The following is a 25,086-nucleotide window of genomic DNA, read 5'->3' on the forward strand; positions in this document are numbered from 1 at the left end:
ACCAGAAATATTGTCCTTGTGGTTATGACAGAAGAACATAAGGGGATGACCTTATTGATGGCATGTAATTTCTTGTAAATAAGCACATTGGTGACATAATTGCTTTACAAAAGTAATTGCATTGAATCATCTACCAATGACAGCCTATTAGACATTTTGGTTATCAAAACACAGTAAACTGTTAACTTGGATAGAACCATTTAGGACCATTTGAGTGCGCATTTGTAGATACTTCTGGCTGGAAGTAAACCACATAAATAAAATAATATATTCATTAATAAATAATAAGCCCATGAAGGGCTTTCAGATTAGCAAAGAAAACTTTGAATGTGGTTAAACTTATTTCTATTTCATTTCTCTTTTAAATTTTGCTATCTCAAGTCAGAACTAATAATATACATGGTTTTAACTGAGTATCTCACATATGGATTGATTTTTAAATATACACATCAAAATATTCTAAGAATTATCTGAAATAAGCAATATGCGTGTGAGAAGCACCAACAAAATTTGATAAAAATTAATGGGTAAGGGAGGTTTTCCTTTGCAGGAAATTTCTGTATAAGAGAACAAAATGATTATAAAGCAGGCAATGAGGGCAGAAGACAGATCAGCAAACACAACAATACATAAGAATTTGGTATAAAATGTAGATGGCCTTTCAAATTAATGGGGAAAAGATCCGAATCATTTATTCAATAAATGGAATTAGGACAATCTGTTAACCTTCTCCAATATCATATACCAGAGTGTCTATGAAACAGTTTGAATAGTTAAATGCATTAAAAAAATACAAATGTAGTAGGAGATAATAAAGTTAAATATTTATATAATTTTAGAGGAGTGGGAGGGATTTTCTAAACATAGCAGCAAAGCTATAGACCAAAATGGAAAATAGTTATAAATATTAATACACAAAATTGTAATTCCCATAGTCAAAAATATCATAACTATCAAAGGCAAAATATAAATTGGGATTATATTCAGAAAGCATATGACAGACATAGGGTTAACATACTATATAAATAGATCTAACAAAATAATTTTAATACCATAAAACCATGAGAAGATAGAAACTCAGAATTTTATAAAATTTGAATACTAGCATAATTTTTAGAAACCTTAAAAAGCTACTTCTGAGTGACCATTTCTCACCCTCTCTGTGGCCTAGGTCTAGATAATTTTTGTCCCCACATGGACTCTTTCTTATTGATCCCATCTCACATCTTTCAAGGCTGTGCACCAGCCATTCCAGTTTGAACCAGTTCTGTACCTCTCGCGCTTCCAAGCTTCAGTTGGAATCCTCAGCATGCCCTTCTCCTTGCTTCCCTCGCTAACCCATTGTCCACCCTGAAAGTCCACTCACCCGGAACTCATTCTTGACATAATTTGAAAGTATTGTAGTTTTGTGTTCCTTGGATCTCTTTTGAAACCTATAAACATTGCCACTATTTATTCACAACAAAGCCCCAGGGGACCTCAGGAGCATAAGCACAGTTCATCCCAGCTCCTCAGTGGGAACATCTAGGTGACAATAAAATTGCTTCTTTCTATTGTCCCAATAAGGAAAGGAAGTTGAGGCCTTGAGAGGGGGAAGGTAGAATAGGAGGGAAGTCAAACAATATTTTTCTACTCTCAGTCAGGCCTGCAGGGTAAATACTCCCCATAGTTACTTCTGTTAGGTTATCCAAAATCCACATTCCTTACAGGAAACCTGTAATCTGAGAAAAAACAAACCTGGGTAATGGGAAGTATATAAAATCATGGAATTTCTGAGGAGGCTCTATGGGATCTTGGCTGAAGTTTAGCCATGACAGTTTATAGAAAAGAGTAAAAGAAGCACAAAAAATCAGTTAAGTAATCTTTTATTTCACTGGCTATCTTTACCCCAAATCATAGCACTGCAAAGGATTTTAAAAGATGACTCAATTCAGCCCTCCCAGTTTGCACTTGGGGAACTGGAAGTCCAGACAGGTTTAGTGACTTGCTCAAGGTCACACATCAAGGTTACCAATCACACATATAATCTACCTATAATCTAAGGCTTTATTAAGTGTCTAAGTTAGTTAATTTATTTCTAACAATGTAATGGAAATGATTTTCAAGAGGATTTTTCAGGGCTAGTACAGTGTGCATTATACTTGCAAATCCAACTAGAAGTGTTCAATGAACACCTGATCATCTATAATTGCCATTGTTAACTTTTGCTGTAATAAAAATAATCATAAGATTAGTTAATGGTACTATACTCTAAAATTAAGTGTACCTTATTATATAGGGAATTTGTTATAATATTTTAAGATATGTTTTTGTTCCCCATAACTTTATTCAGGATGCAAAGCAGTTATCCACATTATAGAAATTATGAAACAAGTGGAAAACAAATTAGTTAAAAAAAAGTAAGATGGATGGCTACATATGTGTATGTGTGTGTGTGTGTGTACTGAATTAGATATAAAACTTTACATGAGAAAATATAATTTTACTTCTGAGAAAATGTGCTGTCCAGGGAGTTATTTGTTTTGCTCTCAATATGAAGTTATATAAATGGAGCAATCTAACGCTCGAGCATCAAGGGTAATTATGTAATAAAACTAGGTAGTCCTCCAAGCAGAATTTATTTGATTCCAATTTAGATTAAATTTATTAGATAACTAAGGTTGTGACTCATTGTAGGATGAAATGGAGCTATTATTAAAATAGCATTCTATATTTTGAGTGGATTTTCTTAATGAAAGGTCCACAGAGCCTCCTTCTTTTGCTTAGGATATCGAAAGACCACCTTAACAATATGAAAAAACAGATAAACTACAAACTGATAACTTTTCTAGAGCCCATCAGAGAGCTTAGGTTCCAAGGCAGTGGAATAACTGCAATTCAAAGAGGGACAAACCCCTCCAGGGATAGTCTGGATACACAAGCTATGTCACCTGCTGCAGAGATGGGAGGAGGAGGTGCTGGTTGTCATACAAGTGTGGGAGGAAGAGTGGAAAGCTCTGCTCCTCCCTTAGGCTTTCTCTCTTAGGAATCAAATATTTTAAGCCCTTAGCAGAAGGGTAGCAAAGCCTATTATTTCCAGGGTATATGCAAATATGGATTGCGACTGTAACTGGAGGAAAAGTAGGCGAAAAAAATTCTTTGTACAGGAGGAGAAGCAAAAATTCATCTTGGGACTAACATCCTATGCCTATACTAAAGGGGAGTCATCATCCACTGGGGTAGAGGCAGGACCTCCTACTCAAGACTAACCATCAACACGAGGCCAAGTCTGGCTTTTGAGGAGGATACAGAATACTGAGAAAGTCCTGCCCACAAGGCCAGATGCACAGGGCCATCCCAAGCTGAGACTGGCTTAGAAGAAGAAAGAAGCTTCTCCTCGACCCCCACCTGCCCTACACCATGAGTCTAACAGGTGGGAGTAACACGCAACAGCAGTCTACAGTGAGGGAGAGGCAAGAGCATGGAAGGAGATCCCCTCTTTGATGGAGGTGAGCAGGGACAAGCTGACAGTGAGCTACTGACACAGAAAAAAGTTACGGCAACCACAGGCCACTATTAACGGAATTTGAAGACTACAGCGCACCACAGATAATCATTGAAATCGTGAAGTCAATTCCTCAATAGAATGACTCCACCTTTCACACTAACAGCCTAAAAGAAGGTATTAAGATAAAATAGTCACATGTTTCTGAAAACCAGTCTTTTAATCTTTGAGCTGTATATCCAGCCAAACTCTCATTCACTCAAGAGATTACAGGAAAGACAGGCTCATTTGGGCAAAAACAGCATGGTAGACTGAATTATGGCTCTCTAAAGATATATGTTTCTTAACCCCCAGAATCCATGAACGTTACCCTATAGGGCGAAAAAGCCTTTGCTGATGTGATTAAATTAAGAATCTCGAGATATGGAGATTATTGTGGATTAACCAGGTAGGGCCTAAACGTAATCACAGGGATCCTTTAAGAGAAAGACATGAAGGTCAAAAGAGACAGAAGGCTATATGAAGACACAAAGAGACAGAGGGAAGGAGATTTGAAGAGGCTACAGTGATGGCTTCGAAGGTGAGGAAAGAGAGCGGTGAGGCAAAGCATGTAGGAAGCCTCTGGAAATGGGAAAGGACAAAAAAATGGGACTCTCTCCTGGAGCCTCCAGAAGGAATGCAGCCCTGCAGGCTGATTTTAGACTTCTGGCCTCCAGAACTGTGAGAGAAGACATTTCTGTTTTATCCACTAAGTTTGTGGTCACTTGTTCCAGCAGCAATAGGAAACTAACAGTCTCTAAAATGTTATTTCATGTGAGACTCTCTAAAGGGGCTACTAAAAGCTGCTCTTCATGAAAACAAATAGGGAAAGACATGAGATAAGCAAGGGATAAAGTAGCAAAAGTACAAAGTAAAACAAAACAGTAAATCTTTTTAATTGAAAAGTATTGATCAGAAAAATTAACATCTGCTTAGAAAGAACATGCCAAGGGATTTTGATGTTAGAGATGGTGGGTTGAGGGTAAAGAAGATGTAAGTAATATGTTCTAAGCTTCTTACATCATTTAGCAGAAGAAAAGGGGAGCTAACTACATCTAGCTATTGATAGAAAAGTATAACTTTAAATTTGTGCATTAAAATATAGAAGACCAGAAAATAAAGAGAAAAATACAATAATGGTAATAAAGATTGAAACAACAGGTGTCAGAAAAGTTTAAAAAAAGAAAGAAAGAAAGTGAAACTATAAAATAAGTTGGTATAAATAATTTCAATCATGTAAGCAGACTAAATGTGAATGTATTCGATTTTCCTAATAAGAGAGAAAATAGAGAGAGGGAGAGACACTCTGCTAGGTTAAAAATATAAGGGATTTGCTAAAGCTTCCCTAAAATGAATAAAAATCTTTTGTTTCCTTACTGGTTTTCTTTCTCTCTCCCTTCTCTCTCTCAGCACTAACTTAGGTTCTAGTTAATGAGTGCCTTATTAGTATTTCTTTCTGTTTAAGAAAGTTTATTTCAGAGAGGACTAAGAGTAAAACAAGTCTATTATAAAATTTCTCCGTTTAAACTATGTAATGGAAAATTTTGAAACCATAGCTCTAATGGAAGCAGATAAAAGCAGTGGTTCTATCAACTGACCAGGAGATTAAGCGAGGGTTGAGTAGATGGGATTATGAAAGATGGTGGGCCAAACTTGCCTAAAGAACAGCTTATTAAAATTTTTGCCACCTAACATTTAACCACCTCAGATGAAATAATTTTCACGACATTCACCAGCCATTATAGAAGATAAATACATTAGAAAATAGAAATGGCGCTACCTTTATTTCCCCTCAAGATAATGAGCTAAAGCACAAATTGAACTTGATACTTTGATAACCTTTAACAATTTCTACAATTTCATCAAAATTAGTAAGTTTCTTTAAAATGTATAGAAAAGTTATCAGGAAAACAGACAAATATTAAATGTTGAGAAATTGATTCAAAAGACATCTATCTCTGGTTAAACAGTGTATTTCTTCTTGTACCTGGATGAAAAGTTTGATGATTTGCTTTGCTACCTCCAGTCCTTGAACACCTTTACTTACTCCAATCACCTGTTAAGGAATGATAACTGCAGTCTCTTGAAGGATTATTTTGTAGCTGAGCACAGAAAATGCTAGTGCGCTAAAGTAATTCATACTTTTCCTGATACTGTGCTGATATGACTGTGATTTTCTTACATGACACCCTGGCTAGACTCCTAATGATATCCTGTCTATCATGGGCTTCCTTTCTTTAAGGATCCCTTTTCCACAGCGACTCAAGGAAAAATGATCTGTGTAAAACAGGTCAAGTTTATCAAGTTGGAAAGCCTGCCAAAAGGCAGCGGTCCTCAAACTTGGCTGTGTATTAGCTTCTAAAATTCCTGATCTCTTGACCAATTGAAAATCAGAATTTCCAGGTTGGGACTCAGGCATCAGTGTTTTTAAATCTTCCAATGTGATTCTGACGTGCTCTGAAGGTCCAGAATTGCATGCAGGGCTTTCGCCAGCGCTTTATCAGCAGAGCTACTGCCTCAGAGCTCTCCACTGAAGCACCGATGTTCCCCTTAATTACTCTCAGTGAGATGCGAACAAACATGAAGCCAAATAAGGTGCTCTTCAAGGGAGAAACATGAAGTCCTTGTTTATAACGTAGAGTCAAAGTGTCAGAGCTATTTGGTCTTTAATGGATCTTAGAAATAAGGATCATTATTTCATCATCTTTTAACTTATTCTATCCAGTGCCTTTCATCATTGCTAATAGATTTTTCCCCTAAGCCCCTAATCTTTTCTAAACTTTCTTCAAATTTTCTGTTTTTCTATAGTTAACTAGATGTAGAATTGTGCATGATACACTATTGTCTGAAAGAACCTGACTAATTTTGTATTGGGAATTGAGAAAATAGGCCTAAGAAAGACACCAATACAAATAGTCATTATTGTAAAAAAATATTGGAAGGAAATAGATTGAAATCAAGCAAGATGAACAATAAGAAAACAAATAACTGAGTTAAAATATGAGCAAAGGATCTGAACAGACGCCTGACTCAAGAAGATCCACAGGTGGCCAGTAAAAGTGTGAAACGATATTCAACATCATTTGTCATTAAAATGCTATGGACTTAAACAACAATGAAATATGACTACACACGTCTTAGAATGACTAAAATCCAAAATTCTGCTGACACCAATTACTAGTGGTGTGGAGCAACAGGAATTTTCATTCATCATTTGTACGAATGGAAAATGATACAACATTGGAAGACAGTGTGGCAGTTTCTTACAAAGCTAAACGCAGTCTTCCCATATGATCCAACAATTGTGATTTTAGGTATTTAGTCAACTAATTTCAAATGTTTCACCAGTGTTATTCATCATTGACGAAAACTGGAAGCAACCAAGATGTCCTTCAATAGGTGTATGGATAAACTGTGGTACATCCATACAATGATATACTATTCACTGATAAAAAGAAACGAGATATCAAGATATTTAAAAACATGGAAGAAATTTAAATGCATACTGCTAAAGGAAAAAAGCCAGTCTAAAAAGGCTGCATACTGTGTGATTCCAAATATATGACATTCTGAAAACAATAGATAATAGGGACAGTGAAAAGATCAATAGTTTCCAGTGTTTAGGGGCAGGGGGAAGATAAAAGGAGTTGAATAGATGAATAGGGGATACTATTAAGGCAATGAAACTATTTTGTATTATACCGTAATTGTGGATAATGCTAATATGAATTTGTTAAAACTCATAGAACATTACAGCACAAGGAATAAACCTTAATTATGCAAATTTAAAAAATCATTTAGGGGATCAGAAGAATCCCAGGATAGAATGCAGAATGTGACAAAACAATGTAACTGTATAGCAAACATGTGAAATGGTTTCACTGAAGGAGGTGGGGGAAAAGATACTGACCAAAGTAACTCTGGAAATGAATAGAGTCTATAAAACTAAAGGCAAAAGAAACTATACATATCACTGTTCTCACTTTAACAAAGTTGTTTCCTACAAGACTACTGATTAACAATTCTGATACTACTATATATGTATACTGAAATTGAACAACTAGATTAAATGGATGGTGGATGGTGGGAGTCAGGTTTCTTACTGTTGGAATGAGCGTAGATAAGTAAGGGAAACAAGCTAGAATGATCCATATGGTAATGGACTAGACTTGCAGATAACAGTATGAACTAATTTTTAGCTTAATATCTATGAATATAGTCATAATAGAGCTATTTATAGATCTGTGCATATCCACATTAGTATATGCACATGCTTTCTTGCTCAGTCACCTGAGAGGGTCTAGGAACAGTGATAGCTTGACAGCAAAGAACATCCCTATCACTCAGATCTTGGTTTCTAATACCATCCTCCAGTAAAAGGAATCACGGACCCTTGGAGAACTGGCTGTTCCTTGGGCTGCAGCAGGAAATATACAAGATGAGCTTGGAGCATAATATAGTGTCAGAAGATAAAGAGATGCTCAAAAAACAGACAAAAACCCCACATCAACTGAGGTTTGTCAGAAGGACATAGGAGCCAACTGAAAGAACTTCTAATGACTAAAGCTAGAATGACTTGAGCAACAAAACAAATACAGTGATATTGGATTATGACTATGTGTATAATAAATATCCATGGTGCCATACTGATATAAATAAATGATTGGATAAATAAATAAATAAATAGGGAGAAGAGACAAATCTTCTATTTGGAAAAATTCTAAATAATTTATGTACATACTTCGCTCTCAAAGAGAGAAACATAACTCCCCACTCCCTAAGAGTGGGGCACACATAATGACTTCCTTCCAAAGAGTGCCATATGGAAAGGGGGAACAAAGAGCAACTTTAGAGAAGAAGAGACTGAAGAAGCACTACCTCAGCCAGTGATCAACGTCAACACCAAGAGTGGTAGTTAGGTTGATAGTATGTGTTCTTGATATGATGTGATGAAAATGGCAAGAATGCACACTATCACCACTTTTCTTGAACATTGGAATGGAGCTACTTTACAATTAGATAACACAAATAGATAATAGAAAGAAATTAAAGGTATTGAAATTGGAAAAGAGGGGGTAAAACTGTCATTGATTGTGGACAATATGATTGACACATGAAATTCCCAAGAGAATCAACTCTAAAATTTACTACAAAAAATAACGTAATTTAGTTAGGTAACAAGACACAAATTAATATACGGAAACTAATAAGATTCACGTATACAAATAACATCCTATTGGAAGCTGTAATGGAAGAAACTCCACTTTCAATAAAAAATAACAGAATTCCTAAAAGTAAATTTATAATACAAGTGTAAACCAATAAAGATAAAACCTAGAAACATGAATAAAGAACATAATAGAAAATTTGCACAAATGGCAAAATATAACATCATCTTGGATAAAAAAAGATTCATTATAAAATGTAAGCTAATACTTTTTGATCTGATTTGTTAATTTAACATAATTCAATAAAAATAGCAAAAGGATCCATTTTTTAACTAGAAGGATGATCTCAAAATTAGTATAAAAGAATAACTATCTAAACATTGTCAGAAAACTCTGGTAAAGATGAGTTATGAGGATAAATGTTAACATCAGTTAACAAAATATATTATAAAACTTCAATAATTAAAACAGAATGACATTTCCACATGAACAGAAAAATTGAACTAAATAATAGAATTGTAAAGTCTAGAAATAAATAAATTATATGAAAATTAATATATAACAAAATGGCATCTCTAAACAATTATCAAAAGATAGATCATTCCATAAGTGGTGTTTGGACATCTGACATCTATATATCCATCTGGAGCAAAAATGAAATTAGATCTACACACTCCACCTTATAACAGAGAAATATCCTAATGAACTAATGAATAAAATTGAAAAATAAACCATAAAATACTAGAAGAAAGTGGAACTTTTACAATCATTTTGGCCTGGCAAAGATTTTTTAGTTATGATTTAAATTTCATGAAATAAAAGACTGTTTTATTAAAAAACTAAAAGCAAGAAAGTAAACAAAAAAAGTTCTGCATGGTAAAATATTACTATGAGCAGCTTCAATACGAAAAACTGGAGAAAATATTTGCAGTTTATAAACAAAAGACTAATCTTCCTAAAGTAAGATGAACTCCTAGAAATCAATACGGAAAAGACTAATAATTTGATGGAAAAATAGGCAAAAGGTATGACCAGATAATTCTCTGAAAAACAAATGACTCCTAAACATGGAAATGCTCAACTTCATCTATAATGAGAGAAATGCAATTTCAAACTAACTCAGATGCATTTTTTCACCTATCAGCTTAATCCTAAAGTTTGATAATCTTGGCAAAGATATGGAGAACCAGATCGTCACACATCGCTTTGGGAAGATAAATCAATACGACCTCTACTGAGAGGAAGTTGGCAACAATTATCAAAATTATTTATATATATATATATATACACATATATATATACACACACACACACACACACACATATACACATGTGTATATCTCTTTTGCCTCAGCAACCTTGCATTTGAGAATTTATCCAGCAGATATAGTTGCAAGTGTGCAAAATGATCTATGTGTCAAATTATTTATTTTAGCCTTGTTAGTAACAACACAAGAGGAATCTCAGATGTCAGTCAGTAGAGACTTGATTAAATTCAATGGACTTCTCTGCATCTATTAAAAAAAATGTGAGAAACTTCTCTATACACTGATAGGGAAAGCTTGCCAACATATATGGCTAAGTGAAAAAAGCAAGGCACAGAATTGTGTATGTAACAAACTACTTTTTGTGTAAAAAGGCAAGAAATATATAATAATCTATATACATATTTGATCTTACACGTATAAACTAATTCTGGAAAAACACGTAAGAAACAAATAGGTGTGATCACCTGGGTTGGAGGAGTGATGGCAGCTGGATGAAGGGGACCATAGTTTCTGAAAACGTATGGATTCCTGAATGACTCAAAGGTCTGTGCTCCCTGTGGGTATTTAAAAAAACACAAACTAATAAAAACTCTTCAATCTATGTTTTCAGAATGCGTATTTGAAAAGTAGGATGCCAGCCTGTATTTTTGAGTCAGGGAGCTTTGCTAGTGTTTCTTCAATCACAATACTAAGCCATCATCTTGCCTGCTTTTACACAAGGCTGGTTTTGATGTTTAATTGAACAGAATTTGGAACCTGCTATGGTCAGACCTTTCAGGCACAAATCTCAAAATGCTACAGAGTAGTTCACAGAATTGAATTCAGTTCTTTTGAAATAAATGGAGCCTATCGTGGAGGCCAAATGTGGTTTTATTCTCAGTTAAGCACAATGAATCACAAACCACTTCAACATTAAAGTAGATGCAGCTTCATCTTCACTGAACACCTTATTTCATCTTTATTTAGAAAAGATTTCCTAGTCCTATACATTCATAGTAGTTACTGAAATAAAGCTCTTATTTTGCAAAGCAGTTTGATAGTCTCAACCTTCTAGAAAAAAATGGATTGAAAAAGGGAATTTTGCTCCATGATGGGCAAGTCAATGAAGAAAAGAAACTGTGAACCAAAGAAACAGTTTTAAACCTCATATTATACAAAAGTGGAATTGAATGCGTTATTTCATTTGCCATTACTGGTACTTTTAGGGTGAGAGATCATCTATTTTTATATCCAACTTTGCCGTAGCTCCTCAGACAAAGCTGAGCTTTTGAAATAAAGTTTCTAGATGACATAATGGAATTTCAAACTGAATGAATTAGTAGATGGATGGATGAATGTATTTACAGTATACATGAGGAGGGGCAGAAATTAATCAAATTTAGCCAATTCCAAGACACATAACTGAGTGTGATCAGTCTTTTCACTGAATAAAATACAGTTAACTTCATTTTTGTTTTTCTGAAACTCTCGTGATTGGTCAGATTAGGTTAATTCTCTTCTCAATGGTAGCATTTGAAAATAATTTGATGATGTTGCCCTTTTAAGTGTCACAATCATAGCTTTGTGGGTTTCAAAAGTTTCCTTCTCAAACCTCAGATGCTCTTGAGATGTCAGCATCAGTAGACATTTCTACATGAAAATCACTGAGAAAGGTATTACCTTGGCACTGAGTGATAATCGTCAGAAGATTCTTTTTAAAGGTGAGAATTGACTTCCCAAAGTAGAAAAGGTTGTGGGTTTTTTTGGTTAATTTTTTTGTTGAGGTATGGTTGGCGTAAAACATTATATTAATTTGTGTTCTTAATTATATGAGACAGAAAATGATTTGGGAAAGTAACCTATGAGTCTCTATCCCAGATATTGATTAATTTCCTCTCAGAGCACCAGGCTTGGCTTCAGAATAGACACAGAATAGCTTTTCCCCCCTTGATGAATGTAGAAGTCGGGCAGTGTCTCAGCACTGTCCTCTGAATGCTATTATCTACTCTTGACTGGCCCGTTCTGTAGTAAACTGTTTTGAGTAATTGTAGTTCAATCTTTCCTTTAACCTTAAGGCACACACTATCCCAATCCCATTCAGAAATTTGCTCATGGAAGAAATCCAGATACTTTTCATTCTGTCAAGATCAGATAATGTAAAAACAGTCAAATGATGTCACAAAAAGCTCCAGGACATCAAAATATCAGAATATGAGTTTTTAAAACATAGGGTCAATTGCTTTATTACATTGTGGTTCGTTTAAGCCATAGGTACTATACCTGGCAAGCCAAGCCTGTCTGAAAGCAGAGATTCTAAAAGAAGGAGAGGGGTACCTCATTTTCTGGTTATAAGCAATGGCCCATCCTGGAAGGGCTATGACTAAAGGCAGGTAATTACTATCTTTATGTGTTCCTTCTGGGGAAATAAAAGAATACTGTGGCAGGCAGAGTAGGGTCCCTAAAAATAACTTCACCAAACCTTAGGCCTTATGTCACAATTACAGTAATCTTGACGTTGTGGACTTGAAATCCTTTGTAAGATCTCACTCAGAGTGAAGGGATTCCTCCCCAAGTGAGAACATGTGTTTCACGCAATAATCCCATCTGAATACGTGTCTATCCAGTTTCAAGTAACAAGCTTTCCCTCAGCTCTCTTGGGATTTAGGCACACTATAAAAGCTGCCTATGCTACCTCCTTTTTTCTTCTTCAAAGAGAATCTTTGAGAATATGCATTTGGCTATCTGAACTTTAGCCCAAATGACCTGAGTTACAAAGCACTGACAAGAATTTTTCAAAGGATGACATAAGTAAACCATTTTTATCAGAATGGCATGGGGATGCTTGTTACAAACGCAGAGTCATGGGCCCCCATTGAATCAAATTTTGGTAGGATGGGATCCAAGGATCCGCAGTTTGGATAAATTCCAAGGGAACTGTTATACTCTTTATAGTTTGGAAACCTTAGCTGGAGGATCACAGGACTGATTTAATTCTCTAGTTTGGCTTAGATGAGCTGGCTCTATCAGGAGCTGGCTGGATGTGGGACTTACCATGGGACGAGTAGCCCTGAAGGGAGCTGCAACGGATGTCTAACATCAGACCCCAAAGACTCCTTAGGCTTATGTGATGAACCAGGCTTCTTTTTCCGGAAAAGTTTAAACTCTCATAGCAAATATTTATCTCTCCATTCCCTGGCGTTAAGCCAGTTGTCAGAAGCATTCTAGCAGAAGTAAGAGTGTTTTGTTCATACATATTTCCATCAGCCACAGGGGGAAGGAGGTTGATGTTGCTTTCTCTGAGTCCTACTGCAGACATTTTATGCCTTTGCACGGCGAGTTTAAGTGGTTTGTCTTTGACAGGTTCATTTCCCTCATCAAAGAACTGGTAGTACATTTTGGCTTTTAAGGTCTTTTAAGCTTTATTTTTTTCTCTGTTTCTCATGATGATGAATCATTTCTGGGGATCAGAACACTTAGATAGAAGCAAAGGTGGGGCTTTTAGTATCCCACATTAAAGCCTCGAAGGAATGAGAGAATTGCTTCTTTAAAAGGCATAAACAAAAGGAAAGTTTTTTTGCCCAACTTTTTCTGTTCCTCTCTTTCTCTATCTGTCTCTCTCTCTCTTAGCCCGGAGCAGTTGATTAGAGTCTTGCAAAATAAACACAGAGACCACTTTTACTTCAATTCTGTGGTTCAGCATCATAGTTTATATTATTTAGCAAGCCTTTCTCTGTTTGTTACACTTCTTATAATGAATATTTTGGATGAAGTAGGAAATTATAGTTTTCTTCCTAAATATATTTATGCCACAGTCTGTCAGGATACATAATTGGACTGTGAAAACCAAGATGTTGGAAAGAGTAAAAGAGAATAAAGTGTTTCCAATCTCCATGGGCGACCAACAAGTTGCTGAGCACTATTTATAGCTCACCTGAAATTTCCTGAGGGTGAAGTGTCCCGTTTCTCCACACACTTACTTAGTTAACTTCGAACTGATTTTAAACGACGGCAAACGTGCGTTATATCTTTTCCATACCTAGTTCAGTTGGATTGCCAGACAGCCCTAAAACCTTGACAAGGTAAATAAGGAGACTTATCACTCAATTCTCCAAATAGGTCATTGGAAAACTTACAAGATTTAAAACTGATTGTAAATTCCTCATTGCCTTAACAAAGTTTGAAATAACATTTTACAAGAACATGAATCAGGCTGTTAAAGCTAGCAGATTCTGGGAAACGAATCTGGAGAGTGAGGTTTTTGAGGACTAAATTTTGGAAGGAATCATTGTAATTGAATAATGCAATAACAGTGCAGAAGATTTATAAACTTAAGCTAACAAAGGACTCAGGGAAGATGCTGAGTTTCTGAATTGTTTCAGAATAGCTCTGAATGGTGGTTTCTGAGCGGCACTGATTTATTTTATTAATGTGATGGCTTTCTGCTTTCTCTGGATAAAGAAGACCATCATAAAATAATTTCAACCTTCCCCTGATTCATTTCTTCTTTACTCAGCAACTTTATTATGCCAGTGTAGTCGCATAGACACTTACATGTCTTTGTAGTATTATAAGGTGATACTATAGTGAATAAAAAATACTTATACTTTTGAACAGAGCCAAACAGTAGGTGCTGGCCCATAAAGAAGCAAAAAGATTAAACCTGACAGTTTTTCTATTTCCTGGCTTTAAGGTGCACTTTTACTGAGAAACCCACAAAGATGGCAGGAAGAAATAATAATGAGGCAAAAGGAAATAATTTCAGAGCATTAAAAAAACCACTTGGGTTATGGACTTTGGAGAAAATATTAAACACTGCACTCTCCATCAATACCATTCAGCACAAAGGTTATTTGCCTTACTGGAAGAAAGTTTATAAGACGTCTCAGCAGACGGACCTTTACCCTCATCGTCCAATTCCTTTGTTTTAATTCCTGTTTAAGGACCCCAAACGGGAACACTTTCACAAGTATTCAGTTGGGATAAATTCGCAAATTTCCATAGTTTACTTTTTCAAAAGTTTGTAACACTTACTATTTGGGTTCTCTTTCCCAGTATTTCTGGGAAGGCTGAAAAACTCTTTACTATTTCCATTTTGTGGATGGAGAGATTAAGATGCCAAAGTAAAAAAAAAATTACACAGCAAGTCAGTGGTAGAAATTCAATGAGAATTGAAGACTGGGGCTCCCAAATCATTGCTTGTTGCACGCTATACCCCATTTCACATTAACTCTAAGAATAGTAGAAACACCTTGTCAAAAAATATTCTTTTTAACAAACAAGTCATAAAATGTTCCCATGAAAAGCTTTTGAGGGAAATCTCTCTGGTAGGAAGGAGGACAGCTATACAAGTATGCCCATCACCTTTACTTTTAACCTCCCCCTTGAAATTGCTTTCTCTTTTTCCTCACAGTCACTATCATACTCAGCCTCAGGTATCCCGGCTGTATCTCTAGTCCAATTTGTGGATAAAACATAACATAAAATAAAATTCTTCCTATTTATCCCCTCAACACAACTAAAATAAGCTGATATTTTCAAAGGAACTTGATAAGAAAACAAAGGGATACAAGAGCAAAATTAGCAAAGAAAGGGTAAGATGCATGGCAATGGTCCCCTTCCTGGCGAATAACTCATCTAACATGCAGGCTGCGTGCCATCCTACATCCCGTCTGAAGGACTCAGTACTAATGCCAGGAGGATATCAAACCTTAGAAGACAAAGGGCCAGAGGCCACTTCCGTGATCATCTGCTCCCAAACGAAATTATCTTTTGGAGTATTCTGTGAGCTGACAATAAAAATGGTGACACTTTTACATTTAATTCTAATTTCTATCCAGATTTTGAAAAATCAAATACACAGAAAATCTTTCTTTTTATTTATTTTAAAGTGTTGAGACCATAAAAATACCTGTCCATGAGATTATATGATTGCTGAAAGATAAGCTATACAGAACAGGTACGTTTTGTGCTGCAGGATGTGTATATTTATAGAATGAAGGTAGTACTACCAAAAATTCTGTGGTTTGGCCTATCTGGGAAACGGGAGAAGTCTAAAATATTGCGTATTATTTTTGGATTTAAATGCTAGAACCAAGAATACTGGATAGGAGTTGCATGGAGTGAGATTTCCACTCATTACCAGGAAAGTTTTTCTAACGAATAGATCTGTCCACAAAGTATCTTGGGCTTCCTCATAACATTAATAAGGTCTCTTTGGAAATGGTTGAGGAGCGACTGAATGACCACCTCCCAGGGTACAGAGGAAAAGTTGGTACAATTCTGACAAGGGGTTGAAGTAGGATCTTATGAAATATATTGACATTATGGTTGAGAGTAATTTACCACATGGTTAAATGATCAATTTTCAAAGAATTGGAGCTCGGTGACAGACATATGGCACTGTGCAATCTATCTCTGATGAAACAAGATATTTTAGGCTCCGCAGTGTCCTGGGCTATTTATTGTTGTGACCATACATTAGACAAGACAATGTTTAAATGTATGGACCTACTGGTTAATTGAAGCTACTGAATATAGTATGCCAGATAGCGGTTTACTGTAACTGCGGAAACAGCCATGCTATTTTTACCTTTCTTTTTATTTAAGGTTAATAATAGATGATTCTTTATGGTTCCTAGTGTTTAAATTATTATAGGCATCTATATACAGATTTTATATTCTAGGCCACTTTCCAAAGAATTAATTAATTCATATTCTTTATAGCACTGTGTGTGTTAGGGGAGCTAAAAGTGGACTTGATTGCTTTGCCCAGAACCTCAGCAGGAAGGAACTACCGCCAGGTCCAGATTTAGAATTTGGTGAGTGTCTTCATTCCTGTCTTCTCATCCAGTTCTCTCTTGGGGACTAGAGAAATCATAGATCATCCCTACCATGGTTGGCAGTTTATTGTTACAGTGATTTTACCCTCTTAGCATGTGCCTTTTTAGGGTTGGGTTGAATTATATTAGTAACAATTGTAATGATAATAAAAATTTATTTAGGTTTAGGGAAAGGAAATGCAGTATAAAAGTTATAGTAATAAAAAGAATGGGCTAACATTTCTTGAGCACTTGCTAAATCCTAGGCTCTGGGCTAAACACTTTACATACGTCATCTAATTTAATCCTCAAATTCAGTTGAGAAAACTGATGCTGAGACCAGTGTTTTTACATCATACAGCTGGTAAGAGGCAGAACTGACATTCAGACATCAGCGTTTCTAACTCCAGAGGCTGAAGTAAATTAGGATTTTCTAATCATGATTTTACCCCAACTCTCTGAACTTCATTGCAGTTATGTTTCTTTTTTCTTTCTGTATTAGAGGCTGCTCCTCAAGCAGAGATCATAATAAGCCTTAAGTTTTCTCTTTTGACAGGAAGATGCTTTGGGAGTGTGGTAATAGAGATCAAAGACAGTTTGCCATTTAATGAAGATCAGGTCTTTGGTGGTTATGATGCGGTGGGAAGAGACAGAATAAATTCGAGTCCACTGGTAAATACTAAGTGTGATAAGGGAGCTTTCCCTCTAAAGGCTATTGGATACTAGTCGCTGAAGAAGTATTTTTCTACCACTTGGTGGCAGTAGCTACTAATTAATTGACAGCATTGTTTTTTATTTTACAACTAAAATTCTTGTCTTTTTCTCTAGCTGGCAGTGATTTTTTAAAAGATTTCTCCCTTCAATTAATTAACATTTTCATGTAATATATTTGCTTCTACCAGTTCCTTTCCCATATATATTTATGATGATGATGATGATGTCTTGGACATCACTGAAGTAATGCCCTCTTGCCTCTCCTAAGTTAAAGTCCTTTGACTTCCTTTTAGAATAAAGACCATAGATAATGACAATAGAAAAGTTTCTTCCATTCAACATTATAGCTTTAGAGGTGTTTTTTGTGTGGCTGACCAAAACAGGGTGATGACAGAGCTTGGTAAGAATGGATAGCAGGGCTCTTCAAACAATAAGTGGAAGGGAATTTGCAATCACTGAGTGTTAACTTATTAATATTGGCTTACAATAATCAGGAAACTTCAAGCATATTGTCTCAATTCACAAAACCAGTCCATTTTACAGAAGAAGAAACTGAGGTTGAAAGAAATGTAAGTGGTCGTATCCAAGATATACTTGGTTGGCAAATACAGTGAATAAATGGCAGAATCAGGATTCAAATTCAGAACTGTCTGACTCTACAGCACGTGCACTCTCCACTGTCTCATGCTAACTCTCTGATAATGGTATTACCATGTCTAAGGAAAGAAGCAGTTGTGAAAGACTTCTAATTTTCAAGTTCAAATGGGAATATTAAAATTCTAAGGATGCTTAATTCTCTGACATAGAGACAAGAAGAAGTGAATTAGTTGTGATAAAGAATACATTTTGTTACCTTTGAAGTCAGGCAGAAGATTGGAGTGGTGGACTAAAATGAGCTCAGGCAAACCTTTTTTAAGAACTGTAGGTAATATTAGACTTAAATAATTGTATAGAACTATCTGAAAGCAGAAGCCTGGACTAAATAAGTAAATAAGTCTTTACGATCATGTTTTTTAGAATGTGTTAGACCATGATGAAATGTTTATAACCATACTTTAACAAAACAGCAGAATACAAAACTTTATGCACATTTTCTTTTTATATTCCAAAAAGTATTATTTTCGACCATACAAAGCTAAGGCAATATATCACAATATAAACAGTGGTGGTGGCATCACTGGTGACTTCAATGTCATTTTTACTCTTTTGTATTTTCCCAATTGTCTACAGTAGACTTATGTAAAATAATAGGATATTTCATTTAGTATTTCCAGAACTTTGTTCTGATCACATCATATGTGACTTTGGCCTACGGCTTTAGCATTTGGAGGAGTTAATGAATATGAACAAGATGGAAAATAAGCCAGAAGAGACAATTCTTCTTAAAATAGAGGACCTACTTATAAAGTGTAATATGGAAAGAGTTTATCAAAATATGTCCCTTTCTGGCTTTAAGTTCCCACCATGGGAATGATATATTTGAATTGTCACAGAATTCCCAAAGGTCATCCATTTAAAATCCAACATATAACTTGGGTGCATTTTACACACACAAAGTTAGTATCCATATGGGGAAAACACCATTTCTTGCTTTATGTGTATGTCAGAACTCTTGATACTAATCCAGAGCAGTGATAAACGTCCTAGAGAGTTCTGTTTTCAGTGAAAGAGAAGATCAAGGCTTTTTGTGAGTTAGCCTAGCATTCATTAACTACCCCTCCAAATTCTTCTCTTCCATTTATCCTTCCTCCTGCTTTCAAATGAACAACATTAACAAACAATTCTCCTAATTGCTGGGGCTAAGCTCAGCCTGTTGCTGTCGAAACAAGGAAATAAGTGAATCATATAATCATAACATGTCCAACATCACTATATTATTTGCATTACTTGCTTGAGAAGAGTCTTTACAGTTTAGGATCAATCTCTTCCATTAAGAGAGTTAGCTTTTCTCTTTAACTTTGTCAGAAAGTTCTTTCCTTCGTTAAGCCTGAAGCCTTTATCCCTGTGGAGTCTATCCATTGTCCACATTTTAAGACAAGTACACCATTAACCTTGTGTTTTCTCTAGGGCAAGTATGCTCTGGCTCCTCAGCCATCTTCATGATCATTCTTTCCTGAATGTTCTGTTGTCTTTCTCTCTCTGTCTCTTTAAGAAAAAAGTGTCAGCAATGGAATTACCTGGAAAGCAAATCAATAAATTGGCAGACCTTCCTCTTCTAGTCAGGAGATTTCTTTCTAGCAAATTTTCAGATTGTTGATGTTCCTAATCGTCACCATAGCATTTACCCCCCTCCTTACAGGTATTTGTATCTCAGAAGAATTAACACGTCAGTCAAACCGGTGGAAGTGTGCCATTGGGTGGTGGATAATTTTAAGCAGTGACCCTCTGGTGTTGTCTATTCCAGGCCATTTTCCTCTCTCAAACAGAACAACAGAGATGAAAATATATGAGGTCCACAAGGTTTAGAAGTCTATAAACAAATATCGCCCATTATCCAATTCCTTTCCATTATGGATAATTCTATACTTTACAGAGCTCAGTAAAAATAACATCATTCCCTCAGAAATAAAGTGAAGCTTGCACAATTTGGAACCAAAATACAGCTTCAGAATCTCTGAAGGAGGAACAATGGCGTATTATGTCTTTCTAAATATTTGTTTTAAAGGTTACAGTTTTCCAATGCTCACTTCCTTGAATAGTGTTTTGTTTCCAAAGTTGTCTGTGAGGAATAACTGTAATACTGGGAACAAGTTAAGGGTGATGGTTAAATATGTAATGCAATTTTAAGTGTTGCTTTGATTACTGAGGGGAAAAAATAAAGAGAGCATCTGATTAGCGAAAAAGGACATCGTGGTTATTTTGGTTTTTAGTGTAGAACTAAGAAGAAGGAAGTTGGCATGGTTTTCCTGCTAAATGACGTGAAAAAGAAGCACAAATATTGGGAGAGGAAATAATCCCTTTCCCCTGACAAGACAGATAGCATGATGGCTGTGCATCAGCTGGCAGAATGAAATTACAAGCAGGAGAAAGGTATCTGCAATGACTGTTCACATTGAGCTGCTGGGTACTCCGAAGCATTAGAAAAGCCATATTTATGCTCCAGGACATTTCTCACTCTGGGAAAATGTGAATGGATGGGTGTTGTCCACTAAGGTCTGGGATATAGAACCAGCACTGCTCTTTACAGCCAGGACTTAAAAGAAATGGATGAAGTATAGCATAATGGTTAAGAATACAGACCGTGGAGTCAGGAAAACATAGGCTTTAAATTTGGCTATGCGACATATTAGTGGGACTTACAGTAGCTGCTTAAACTCTCTGAATCGCATCTTCCCCATCCGTAAAACGGATATATTACTACAAGGATTCTAACACTTATCTTGTAGTGCTATTAAAAAGATTAATGAGATAATGCCTATGATGTGCTTGGTGTAATTTCTAATGCCAAATAAACCATAAATAAAAGGAGCTATTGACAATTATTAAAATTGCATAATATTTTTGAGTGTCTGATTAGTACAGACCAGTGCCAGAATTCCTGATAGTAATTATAAAAAATTTTTTATGCATTCATTCTTTATTGCTTTTTTTTCTCATTCACAGAATCTTGTCTTTTGCCCAAACTGTGTTTATATTTGCTCATGTTGCCTCCTTCGTGGAGGCGGGTTGTCTCACATCAGATCAATATGTACTCAGGGATTTGGGCACTATTTTTCTCTCCAACTTCTAGCCCTGATATACTGAGCTGCAATTAACAAGACTTCAAGGCTTACAAGTGGACTACCTTCTAGAAAATAATTATCAAATATATTAATTTCTATTTGATGTAAAGGAAGTCTTCTAAGTGTTGCCAATACTTGCCTCGGAATGTGATATTTCAAAGCAAAATGTCATGTCTAAAGTGGGTCCATGTTCCAAGAGACCAGAGAATAACACAGGATGTTGGTCATCATAAAAGCTTCGTCTATTTTTAGTTCAGCCCACAATCATTCTGCAATTCATTGTGCTCACAGCCAGATGCATGGGAGTCAACAAAAGAGATCCAGCGGGGATACTCACAAAATGAGTTTCAAATCTGCTTCCACTCATCACTTTCCAATTTCTATCACTCCTACTACAATTCTCTCGTAACTCAGAGGCACTTTTGATATTTTCCCCCTTTCCGTATCATTCCCATCAAATCAGTTACTGTGTGCCATTAGTTCTGCATTCACAATGAACCTTTTATTTCCCTCAGACCAGTCTTCACCTGGATTATACAAGAGCTTTCCGGAGTGTCTCTCTGCCTTCTGTTTCTCCAATTTCATTCTAAGTTCATTCTTATTTTAGTATCTCACTCCTTCGTACAATTTGTTTTCAATGGCTCAACAAATTTCTTGGGCTGTCATCAGGACCCAGATGGATTGTTCCAACTCAATTTGTGAACTGGTCTCGTGCTCATATCTTACAGCCAAAGTGGACATAATAATTCCTGTATACTCTCAGTTTACCATCTTTGCTTGCATCCACTTGTCTTCTGGCAAAATTTGTTCTTATTCTTACCTGTTCTCCCTGGTCCCTCTCAAATTTTCTCACCAGTGTGCTTTCATCTTTTTTTTTGAATTCTCATAGTACCTTATGTGCATCTTTTTACGGACCTTATAACATTTTCACTCATATTACAGTTATTTACATGTTTATTATCTCTATCACTAGACATTATGCTCTTTAAGGACATGACTACTTTTTATTCATGTTTATAGCTACCACCAGAACCCTACTCCTACCTAGAACACTTGGTCCCTGGTTTATAGTACACATTTATTAAATTGTTGGAATGGAAGAGTAAGGTCCTTGGCCACAATACTTAACAATCAGTGGGTTCTCAATAATTATTTGTTGAGCAAATCAAGTAATGCAGTTTTTTTCCCCTGCTTTTTTCTCCCCAAATCCCCCCAGAACATAGTTGTGTATTCTTAGTTGTAGGTCCTTCTAGTTGTGGCATGTGGGATGCCACCTCAACGTGGCCTCACCAGCGGTGCCATGTCCGTGCTCAGGATCCGAACCAGTGAAACCCTGGGCAGCGGGAAGCTGAGCATGAAAACTTAACCTCTCAACCATGGGGCTGGCCCCAGTAATGCAGTTTTTATCCCCACACGTCATTAAAATTGCTTATTCAAAGATTATCAAGGACACCTTGTTGACCATTCCTTTATTTTTGAAATAGTATCCTCACTAGATTCCATGACACTGAACTCTCCTGATTGCTCTCCTGCTTTTCTGCCCATCACTCCTCACTCTCTATTGTTGGATTCTTTTTTTCCTTGTCATGCTATAAGCTGGTATTCCTGAAGTTTCAATTCTGTTCTCATTCTATGCTATTTGTGGCTTTAACTATTACTTCTCTGCCAAAAACTTTTCATGTCTGTATATTGGGAATCAACCTCTATCTGAGCTCAGAAACGGAGTTTCAGCTGTCTTTTTAACAACAATGCCCTCCCCAAATTTCAAACTATACATTTTTATTTTTATTTCATTCACTTCTATGGTATCAATTATTATGTATGATGGTAGAAATATGTTATTTTGCTCTTCAGAATTTATTTATTCATCTTCTGGCAATTATACCTCATTTTTCTGCTGAGAAAATCATCTATCCCTCACTGTCAGTCATCTGCTTCTCATCTCCCACAGCCCTGTGAACCACATTTAATGAAGTAGGATGTTCTGTCCTCCTCATCACAGTGATTGCTTCAGATATGACCATAAGATACAAGTAAGGTTGATCATAGGAGAAGAGAATAAATTCTAGAAATTTTGTTTAATCAGACAGGGAGGGAGACTGTCTTTTCTACTGGCCTAGGTATGGTGCTGATGTGACCTGAGAACTGTTGGGGGCCACAATGTGGAAACTAAGAATGAAGCCAACTAGAAGAATCAGGCACTCAGGTACGTTACAAAAATACTTTATACTCAGAATGTCCAAATCATCTCCCCTGAAAATATTGTGAAAATATTCTCCTGAAAATACTGTCGTCTTCCTCCTGAGAATATTTTCCTCCTCCAATATTTCTCACTTCTGGAAATAGCACAGCCATCCACTCAGTTTTCATTCTTGACATCTGGGACTCCTCATTGACACCGCCTTCATACCCTCATGCACCACAGTCACTGAACCACACAGTGTTCTTTTTGTCTCCAGAATATAACTGAAATGTATCTGCTTCTGTTCATTTCCATTGCTTCCTCTCTATTCCAAACCACTATCATCTCTCATCAGTGTTACAGCAAAGCTTCAAATTGTTCTTTCCACCCTTGCTTCCATCAAATCCACTCTTCTCTGAACTTGTGACTTCCACTTTTCAAATATTTCAATGCTATCCCATTGCCTTTAAGAGAAAGTCAAAAATCTTTACCTGTCTATGAAGTGTTTCATGATCTGCCTTCTACAGCTTCAGCCTTCACTGAACTATCTCTTAACTACTTGGAACTCATCAAATTCCTCTACTCTTCCACAAATATGCCTCCATTTTTGTTTTTCTGATCTCAGTGTACTCAATATCTCTCATTCTCTTTAACCCAGGCAGAAAGTCAGCCTTAATTTCCAGTCTCTATCACCCTTATTTTTCATAGCCTGCTTCTCACCAAGGTTTGTTAAATCTGCCTCCATAAAGTTTTTCACGTGTGCCCTTTTTATTTCTATGCCCACTGGAGTTACCTTCATCCTGATTCTAAATTTTAATATGAAAGATGTGCATAATCCCCTGGCTCTAATTGTTCACTCTGCTGCCTAGGTGATTATTCCTAAAGTATATTAACTCATGTTACTTCCATCCTCAAAAGCTTTCAATCATTTTTAGTACCTGTCCATTTCTTAAAAAGTATATAATTCAAATTCCATAGTATAGAACTCAAGTTCCTCACAGTTAGGTCAAGCCAGCCTCTTCAGACTCTCTTCTTTCTGCACATTCTGTGCTCTGAAACCAAGATTCTCTTTACCGTTCTCCAGCTTTCCATGGATCATGTCTCCACCAACCTGGAATGCCTTTCTCTCCTCACCTCCCATCAAGCCTTCCTTACTTCATTTTTCCAGACTTGCCACCAACTGCGCATCCCCCATGCAGTCATCTGTCTCCCACTTCTGTTTTCTTTGTGCATCCACAGGATTTTCATACACTGAATTCTTTATTTAACTATATTTATTTGGATTTAGTAGGAGGCAATGTAGTTTAGTGATGGAGTGACTGCTCTAGAGACAAATTGGCTGGATTTAAATCCTGGCTCCATCATTTTCCAGCTGTGTGACTTTGAGAAAGTTAATTAAATTATTTTGCCACAGTGTTCCCTTTAATTAGATGCATAAGAGAACATATTTCATAGAATTGCTGTAAATATTAGATAAAATAGTAAGTGTAAAGCACTGAGAAGATCTCACGTGCTCAATATCTGTTATTTTTTGCATGCATTTCCCCCAACAGCTATAAAGCCCTTGAATCCAGAGTCCAGATAATTATCTATCTTTAAATTATCAGCAAAGTGTTTCATTTAAAGTGAGCCCAGTTATTATTTGTCAGATTGATTTATTGGGAAGCTCTAGGGTCCTATATATTTGAGGCTGTGTATTAACATAACTACCT

The 25,086-nt window shown here is 36.1% G+C and overlaps 1 protein-coding gene across 10 annotated transcripts in view; it reads right to left on the reverse strand.

Annotated features, from left to right (window-relative positions):
* The window catches only part of TMEM196 (transmembrane protein 196), a 55,050-nt gene that overhangs the window by 11,482 nt on the left and 18,482 nt on the right, over nucleotides 1-25,086 (reverse strand). The window contains exon 1 of one of the 10 annotated variants that reach the window (XM_070615868.1): nucleotides 10,424-10,508. The exons of 8 other annotated variants lie outside the window; for them this stretch is intronic. The gene's annotated coding sequence lies outside the window, so the exon portion shown is untranslated. Of the gene's footprint in view, nucleotides 1-10,423; nucleotides 10,509-25,086 lie in introns of those variants that run through there. One more of the 10 variants, XM_070615866.1, reaches the window with a different exon arrangement.

This window comes from Equus przewalskii, chromosome 4 (assembly GCF_037783145.1).
Source record: "Equus przewalskii isolate Varuska chromosome 4, EquPr2, whole genome shotgun sequence".
NCBI classification, from domain to species: Eukaryota; Metazoa; Chordata; class Mammalia; order Perissodactyla; family Equidae; genus Equus; species Equus przewalskii.